This window comes from Pristiophorus japonicus, unplaced genomic scaffold, assembly GCF_044704955.1.
Source record: "Pristiophorus japonicus isolate sPriJap1 unplaced genomic scaffold, sPriJap1.hap1 HAP1_SCAFFOLD_110, whole genome shotgun sequence".
Classification (NCBI taxonomy): Eukaryota; Metazoa; Chordata; class Chondrichthyes; family Pristiophoridae; genus Pristiophorus; species Pristiophorus japonicus.
In genome coordinates, this window is record NW_027250756.1 from 1118180 (window position 1) to 1124859 (window position 6680).

The 6680-nt window shown below is 45.5% G+C and overlaps 1 non-coding gene across 1 annotated transcript; it reads left to right on the plus strand.

Annotated features, from left to right (window-relative positions):
* Nucleotides 1-6337: 6337 nt before the first annotated feature.
* trnai-uau (transfer RNA isoleucine (anticodon UAU)) lies at nucleotides 6338-6431 on the plus strand. Its single transcript has 2 exons — nucleotides 6338-6375; nucleotides 6396-6431. It is a non-coding gene; the product is annotated as a tRNA-Ile (tRNA).
* The last annotated feature ends 249 nt before the right edge of the window (nucleotides 6432-6680 follow it).

Here is a 6680-nt window from a genome sequence, read left to right on the forward strand (position 1 = left end):
GAAACATCAGCATTGGTTGATCTGCAGAAACAAGGGATTGAGAGTGCCCTCGAATGACGGGAAATTGGATCAAGAAACAGTTGAATTAGGATCTCCAGTAAAACGGAGAATTAGGATCAACAGAATCAGGGGAATTAGTACCTCCAGGTATGGGTGAATTAGGAGACCGTAACAGAAACCTGAAAATTATTAGAGAGCTACATAAACAGGGACATTACGAGAGAGCTACAGTTACAATGGAATTCTTAACTCCAAATACTGCGACGTTAGGAGGGTCATCATAATCAGGGAAAGTAGGAGCGCCAGAAATAGCGTAATTAGGAAGAGGAAAATTATGAGCTCCAGCACTTTACTTTATTAAGCAGGGGAATTATGAGCAGCAGAAAAGGAGAGTTAGCAGTTGAAGAAAGAGGTGAACGAGGTTCACCTGATACAGGGGAAGTATGAGCTCCAGTGACAGGGGCATTGTTTACTCCAAAACATGGGACAAAGATGCTACTGAAACATTAGAAGTAGGAGCTGCAGAAACAGTGTAATTGGAGCGCCAGAAAGAGGTTAATCTGGAGTTCCTGACACAGGGAAATGAGGAGCACCTGAAACTGGAGAATTAGAAGCTGCTGAAATAGAGAAATGAGGAGTGCAAGAGAATGGAGAATTCGGAGCTCCAGAAACATAGGGAGAAGGAGCTCCTGAAACAGAGGGATAAGGAGCTCCAAAAACAGCTGAATTTGGAGCTCCAGAAACAGTGGGAGAAGGAGCTCTTGAAATAGGGGAATCAAGAGGTCCTGAAACAGAGGGATAAGGAGCTCCTGAAACAGAGGAATTAGGAGCTCCTGAAACAGAGGGATAAGGAGCTCCTGAAATGATGAATTAGGAGCTCCTGAAACAGAGGGATAAGGAGCGCCTGAAACAGAGGAAGTGGAGCTCTTGAAACAGTGGGATAAGGATCTCCTGAAAATGATGAATTAGGAGCTCTTGAAAAATGGGGAATTCAGAGCTTGGATACATGGAAATTAGGAGTTTCAGAAACAGGGGCTTTTGGTGTTCAAAATACGAGAATGATGACCAGCAAAAACAGGGGGATTAGGAGATATTGCAGTACATGCACCCCTAAATATCATTGTCAGACACAGTTTCTAAGTATAATATACTCTGATCCATCTTTCTTAGGTTCAATATGAAATAATTTACACTTCCTCACTGGGACCTATATCTGCATAGTTATTGTCACAAACACTTAACAATCGTCTCTTTGCAACATTATGTTCCACGACACTATTTAAAGTGCCAATTACATTTTTGTTCACTAAAATTGGACGAGAGAGCGGAACTGGAAAGTGCTTCGCCGTTTGTTTTTCATGCTCTGTCTCCTCATGTCTGTCTTTCTTTCTGTCTCCCCATCTGTTTCCAACACTCTCTTGCCCAACCAATCACTCCTCCGTCTTTCTCGCCACTTGTGTAACCCCCGTCTGTCTTTCTCTGTGGCCCTCCCGCCTGTCTCTCCGTCTGACTACCACTGTATTTTTCTTTCCTCTGCTGTTATCTCTATTTCTGTCTCCCCGTCTGTGCCCATCAGTCTCTTCCCCTCCTTCCCTCTCCCGTCTGTCTCTCGAGGCTGTCCCTTGCAGTTCTCCGTCCGTCTGGCCCCGCCGTCTGTCGACCTTTCTCTCTCACTGTCTGTCTCTGTCGTTACCTCCCTGTCTCCCTCCTGTTTAACTCCCCCGTTTGTCACCCTCTCTGTCTCCCCAGTCTTGCTCTCTCCCTCCTTAACTTTTCTGTGTCTGTCTGATTCGTCTGTTCTATTTCTGTCTTGCCCGTTTCCCTCTGCTGTATCTCTCTCCCCTTCTACATCCTCCCGTCTGTCTACCACCATCAGCCTCACCCACTCTGTTCCCTTCTTTTACATTTCCAGTCGGTTATCTCCACCACACGGTCTGTCGCTCTCTCTCTATCACCTCCTGTAGGTCTCTCTCTCTCTCTCTCTCTGTCCCCCGCCCCTATCTATCTCCTTCCTATCTCTCGTCTGTCTTTCACTCACTCTCTCTGTTGCCCCTCTGGCTCACCAGTTTGCCTGCTCCCGTCGAGCACCGTCTCAGCCTTTGTCTTTGTAACATATCATCTATCGACCGCAGCCTCTCGCAATGCACCATTCTTCCAGTCAATCTCTATCCCACCACACCCAATTTGTTGCTCTCGCACGCTGTCTCTCGCTCCCCCAGCTCGTTTTCTTTGTCTACCACGTCGTTTTCTCCGTGTCTTTCCGGGTCTGTTTTCTGCCCATTTCTCTCCCACGCCTGTCCCACTCTAACCCTCTGTACGTCTACTCACTTCTGTCTATCCACAGCTGTCTCCCCATCTCTCATTCTCTCTGTCACCGCCAAATGTTTATCTCTCTTTACCTCGCCGATCTGCCTATCTGACTCCGCCTTCTGGTTATCTCCCTCTTTCTCCCCACGTCTATCTCCCTGCTGTCTCTTCATCACTCTCACTCTGTTTGACCCATCGATTACCCCGCCGTCTGCCTCTGTCTCCATATCTCTCTCTGTCGACCTCTTTCCCTGTCTCCAAGGTTTTAAAAAAAATTAAATCAGAAATGTGGGCGTCGCTACCAAGGCCTTCCTTCCTTTATTGCCCTTCTGAAACTGCCCCGGAGAAGGTGGTGTTGAGCCGACTATTTGTAACCGCTGCAGTCCGTGTGGTGAAGATTCTCCCGCAGTGCCGACTTTGTCGCTGCAGTTTGATTCAACTGAGTGTTTCGCTGGGCCATTGTCGAGGGCATTGAAGTGTCAACCACATTGCTCTGCGTCTGGAATCACGTATAGCCCAGACCAGGAAAGGACGGCATATTTCATCCCCAAAAGGTCATTAGTGAACAAGATGGATTATTACGACAATCCAGTACAATCATGGTCATTTCTGATACTAGTTCTTCAAATCAAGATTCATGTAATTAACTCAATTTAAATTCTTCAGCTGGCGTGGCAGGATTTAAACTTACCTCTCGGCGATCTTCAGACCAGGCCTCTGGATTAGTAGTTCAGTAACATTCCCACTCTGCTACCGTATGGTTTCTCTCTCTCTCTCTCTCAGTGTTTTCTCGGACTGTCGCCTCCTTCTTTCTCCCCCACCTGCCTCTCTCTGTCTTGCCATCTATACTTTTCCACCCCCTGTCTCCATCACTCTATCTCTCTCCCCACCCACCTACCCGTGTCTGTCTCTCGCTCTGATCCGCCGTATGTCTCTCTCATTCTGCTTCCTCGTATGTCTTTCTGGTCATGTCTCTCCTGTATGCCTCTCTCTCTCTCTATGTCTCCTCATCTGACTGCCGTTGCTGTCTGCCCCATCTGTATCTCTCGCCGTTTTGCCCTGTTTGCCTCGATTGTTTCACTAAACTCTCTATTTATCTGTCTCTTACACGTCTGCCTCACCCGCTCTCTCTCACTCTCACTGCCTCACCCCACATTCTGTCTCTCTCTCTTTAACTCTATCTGAGCCCAGTGTGTTATCTTTCTGGCTAACCCCCGTCTGCCTCCCCTGTCTGTCAATTACTGTCACCTTCCACCATGCAAACCCGTCTGCCCCTGTCTGTCGCTCTCTATTTGCCTTCCGTCAGTCTTCCCTTTCTGCCTCCCCTATCTGTCCCCCTTACATTATTCTCCGCCGCCTGCCTCCTCCCTTCTGCCTTCCACGTCTATCTCTCTCTTTGTCACGCATCATATCTCCCACCCACCCAGTTTTTCTCCATCCGTTTCTCACCCTGTCGGTCGGTCTTGCCGCCCCCTCACCTCAGTATTGTCGCTCTCTATATCCCCCACCATAATAAACTCACCCTGTCTTCCCTCCCCCTAGGCTGTCACTCTCTCTCTCTCTCTTTCAAAATCTGTCTGCCTCGCTTTCTGTCTCTCCGGACTGTCTCCTCTCCATGAAAACCACATGTCTGTCTCTCTCTTTCTGTGACATGCATATAACTGTTTCCCCCTGCCTATCTATCTCTCTGTCACCTTTACCAGGCGTAAGATTTTGAAGGAGATCTTCTCGGCAAGAGTTGGAAAAATAGCGCAAATCTCCGACCGCAATAACCCTTCTCTCAGGGATGCGTTGGATCTGTCAAAAGCCATTTTGACTGTCCCAGTGCCGGCTTTCAGCGCACGCACATCGCGCTCTGAGATGCGCACTTGAGAGGCCTCGACGGGTGTGTGCTGACATCATACGTGCCCTTCGAGACCGCAATTGTTGGAAGTTATGCAGGCTCTCTCTTGCCATGTATTTCCCTTAGTCTGAAACAAACGTGACAAGTTATCAATGGCGATTGCAATAATTATTAATCTTTCACAGAATGTTATGAAATTAATTGAATAAGCTTCATTTTAATTTAATAAATCCCGGAATGGGCATCGAACCTGTACCGATGAGTAGAGAGCTCTGCATCATAACCACTAGGTGGCGGTCACAGGGGTGAGTAAACGTTGATGTCAAGAACTCGTGAACCAGTTAGGCGGCCTCTGTGAGAATGTTTAAAGGGAGAATGTTCAAAGTAAACTAGTCGCAACAGCAATGAACCGCAATAAAAAAAACAGCCAAAACCTGTGTTTTTCCCCGGCAGACATGGCGGAAATTAAACGGCGGAAGTGAACCGTTTTGAAGATTGAATGTCATTTGGGACTGGCTCGTTTTATTAATTGTAAAACATATGATTTATCTTAAAGACTTGGATATTTTATTGCAGTCCTCTGCTGTTGCGACTTTACCAGAACAACAACAACAATTTAGCTACCAGATTAATGCGTGGTAGCCGGATTGGTTTAAATACCCACAAACTGGCGCTTGGGATTACAATATCGGACCGTATCTGGATTGCATTATTGACGCTCCATGTCAATGACATTTAATGACAACCCCGTCATCAGAAATCTTTCCAGAGATGCTGCCTGACTGGCTGAGTATATCCAACATTTTCTGATTTCATTTCAGATTTAAAGGATTCGCAGTGCTTTGCTTTTGAAACTAAAAAGTAACATAAGTTGACATCATTGGGATTCGAAAGTCAGTACCATTCTGCAACGGCAAATGTGAGTAATGCGTCGTGTGTATCCTCCCTTCTGCCAGATAAAGAACATCACTGAATGGGTGCAGAACATTTTGAGGGGCGAATGGGAGCTGCTTAAGTCGTGATCTATGTGCTAACCACTGACATAAGGAAAGAAGGGGATGAGTTTCTTCAGTCAGAGTTTCAGGTGCAATTGAGGAAATTAATGAGCAGGACCACAAAGGTATTCTATGGATTATTCCCAGTGCCTAGCGCTATTGAGGTTGGAAAAAGCAACGTATGTCTGGATCAAAGGTGCACGAGGTTGGGCTACAGAATCCGGGGCATTTGGACCAGTTCTGGCGCAGGAGAGACCTGTTGCAGTAGGTCGAGTTGTACATCAATCGAGTTAGGACCAATGTCCAAGCGGGAAGTTTAACAACTGGGGCGGGTGAGGGGTTGAACTCATTTGGCAGTGGATTTGTGTACCAGGATGAAACATCTGTAGATGTTGTAATTATGCATTAGACACAATTCCAAACGATTATTAAATATCAACTATAGCAGTGAACGTGGCCTCAGACAGCGCATTTCGGCCCTACCTTGGGAAACGATATACCACGGCTCGGCAAAACCTTCCCTTACACCGAGCACAAGCACAGGAAACAAAGGCACAGCAGACTTTGCTGAGGACCGTAGAGAGTAAAATGTTCTTCGATCAGTGATAGCTCTAAATATATTTTGGTGTCTATGTGTTAAGTTGCAATTTGTTCTGTGGGTTATAAATATATTTTGTATATCTGTTTTAGTGTTTATGTATTTGAATGCAACATAGTTATTTATAATAGTATTATGGAGCATCTGTGTTTGTTATAAATGTATTTTCTGTGTACATCTTTGCATCTTGTAAACACCTCGCAAATAAACGTAAATACAATTATAGCACCGAGATACTTAGAGATAAATTCATAATAACACATATATGAACACAAATAATTTGATTATCAATGGTCCACACAATTTAATTTACAACTCACAGATATATGCACAAATATATATTATAAATTTCCCGCATGGACATCCAAATTCATTACAAATAACAATACATTACACAAAAAATAAAACACGTCTACGGCGAGAATCTTTGGAGTCTCAACAACTGAAGGCTTCTTGCAGAGAGCCGGCATAGACACGATGGGATGAAAAGCTTCCTTCTGTGTTGAATGATTCGATGATTCTTTGTCTTCTTCCTTGTAAGACAGGTAGGACAGGCAGCTGTATGATGGGAGCACAAAGACCACAGGACATGCAGCTCTAGTGGCGCAATCGGTCAGCGCGCGGTACTTATATGACAGTACAGGTTTGGGAAATGCCGAGGTTGTGAGTTCGAGCCTCACCTGGAGCATGCAAGGCTTTTGCATGTGATGTTTGTACTTTTCAGAGTCTGAGGCCGTTTACGATTTATCCATTTCTCTTGTCTATTCCGCCATGTACCACGGTGCTTTCTGTCTCTCTCGTTGCAGTTATCTCAATGTGAATCTGTGGGTTATATCTGAATGAATACCCGTGCCTGTTGCCCACATGAAATAAATGAGGTGATCAAACAATTCTTCATCTGGCATAATAAACAAAGAAATCAAGCAATGAAACGGTA